Source organism: Leptodactylus fuscus, unplaced genomic scaffold (genome assembly GCF_031893055.1).
Source record: "Leptodactylus fuscus isolate aLepFus1 unplaced genomic scaffold, aLepFus1.hap2 HAP2_SCAFFOLD_1108, whole genome shotgun sequence".
In the NCBI taxonomy this organism is placed as follows: domain Eukaryota; kingdom Metazoa; phylum Chordata; class Amphibia; order Anura; family Leptodactylidae; genus Leptodactylus; species Leptodactylus fuscus.
Window position 1 is genome coordinate 1 of NW_027439932.1, and position 2,500 is coordinate 2,500.

Sequence of the window (2,500 nt, forward strand, 5' to 3'; positions counted from 1 at the left end):
CCAGGGTTCCAGGAGAGAGGGAGAGACCGTCCCAGGCGGCTGGGAGAGCCAGGCCTACCCAGGGCTACCCGAGCCTGGGTACATGCCGGAGGCTAAGTCCCTAGCAGGTGGAAGGCTGCAATTTGCTATGGAAAGCTGCAATTTGCTAAAAATCCACCGGATGGCAACGGAGAGCGGCTCTCCCCGGCTCGTCCACAAGGCGGCGCCACTTCCAGGCGACCCAGGGGGCTAAGCCTGAGGCGGCAGGCCGGCCCAGGGTTCCAGGAGAGAGGGAGAGATTGTCCCAGGCGGCTGGGAAAGCCAGGCCGACCCAGGGCTACCCGAGCCTGGGTAAAGCCAGAGGCTAAGTCCCTAGCAGGTGGCAGGCTGCATTCTGCTAAGTGTCTACCAAGAGGGCACCACTTCCAGGCGACCCAGGGGGCTAAGCCTGAGGCGGCAGGCTGGCCCAGGGTTCCAGGAGAGAGGGAGAGATTGTCCCAGGCGGCTGGGAAAGCCAGGCCTACCCAGGGCTACCCGAGCCTGGGTACATGCCGGAGGCTAAGTCCCTAGCAGGTGGAAGGCTGCAATTTGCTATGGAAAGCTGCAATTTGCTAAAAATCCACCGGATGGCAACGGAGAGCGGCTCTCCCCGGCTCGTCCACAAGGCGGCGCCACTTCCAGGCGACCCAGGGGGCTAAGCCTGAGGCGGCAGGCCGGCCCAGGGTTCCAGGACAGAGGGAGAGATCGTCCCAGGCGGCTGGGAAAAGCCAGGCCGACCCAGGGCTGCCGGAGCCTGGGTAATGCCAGAGGCCGAGTCCCTAGCAGGTGGCAGGCTGCTAGCGTCTACCAGAGGGCGAGATCCCGCCTCCCCGAGCGGCCGGGGAGAGAGGATTTGCAGGAGCTGACAGGCGCGCAGAAGGGAAATCCGGAGAGATGATTGGCAGCCGGCGGAGGCAGCCGCCAGGCGGACCGGAAGGAGAACTGCGGCCGCTGGGAGCGGAAGGGAAATCCCCCGGGCGTCCGGGGAGACTAGCGGCCGCGGCAGGCGCGGCGACCCGGCGCCGGTGCCGCCATCCCGGGCGAGGCGACGGGCGCCTCCCCGCCGGCGCAGTTGGCACTTCCGTCGACACTTTGCCAAATTTTCAACTTTCAAAATTCCTCCGGCGGCCGTTTTTCACACCGGGGAGCGGCGTCCTCACGCCGGCGGCGGCGCACCTCGGCCGGCAAAAAGGGGTACCTCCTCGAGTCGGTGTCGGGGGTCCCGCCGTGGAACCGGGCGTCGGACGGCCCCGGAGGAGGCCTCGGAGCGGAAAAGGCACTACCGGAATGAGGTTGAATTTGACGGCCGGATCCGGGCCGGAGTTCCACAAAGTCGGACACTTTGAGTGGTTGGTCTTCATGTAATGGGACAGGTGACACTCTCTCTGTGACCTACTTTTGAACACCCCCGTCAAGAACCGTGTCCGAGACAGCGAGTCCTGTCAATTAGCTTACCAAAAGTCAGAGTACCAGGGGATCGGACACCCGACTCTGACAAAGTCCCAGTGAACTCTGCTCACAGGCCGCCGACGGCGGATCCCCGCGGGGGGGAGGCAGAGCGAGGGCACCGCCCCCCCGGGTTGCGTGACAAGCCTCTTCAGGTCGCGTGGCAAGCCGCAGTTTTCAGGCGGGCGCCTCCCGCCGAGCCGATCGGCACTTAGACGCTTTGGGGGAAAAAAAGGTCAAACGCACAAAAAAAACCCCCCATAAAACACGGACCATAAGAGATCCCCCGGGCGGCCGGGGAGAGATGATTGGCAGGAGCTGACAGGCGCGCAGAAGGGAAATCCCCCGAGCGGCCGCTGGCAGGCACGGCGACCCGGCGCCGGTGCCGCCATCCCGGGCGAGGCGACGGGCGCCCCCCGCTGAGCCGATCGGCTCTTAGACACTTTGGGGAAAAAAAAGACAAACTTTGAAATAAAACCCCACGAAACACGGACCTTAACGAGATCCCCCGGGCGGCCGGGGAGAGATGATTGGCAGGAGCTGCCAGGCGCGCAGAAGGGAAATCCCCCTTGGCGGCCGGGGAGAGATGATTGGCAGGAGCTGACAGGCGCGCAGAAGGGAAATCCCCCGGGCGGCCGGGGAGAGATGATTGGCAGCCGGCGGAGGCAGCCGCCAGGCGGACCAGAAGGAGAACTGCGGCCGCTGGGAGCGGAAGGGAAATCCCCCGGGCGTCCGGGGAGACTAGCGGCCGCTGGCAGGCGCGGCGACCCGGCGCCGGTGCCGCCATCCCGGGCGAGGCGACGGGCGCCTCCCCGCCGGCGCGGTTGGCACTTCCGTCGACACTTTGCCAAATTTTCAACTTTCAAAATTCCTCCGGCGGCCGTTTTTCACACCGGGGAGCGGCGTCCTCACGCCGGCGGCGGCGCACCTCGGCCGGCAAAAAGGGGTACCACCTCGAGTCGGTGTCGGGGGTCCCGCCGTGGAACCGGGCGTCGGACGGCCCCGGAGGAGGCCTCGGAGCGGAAAAGGCACTACC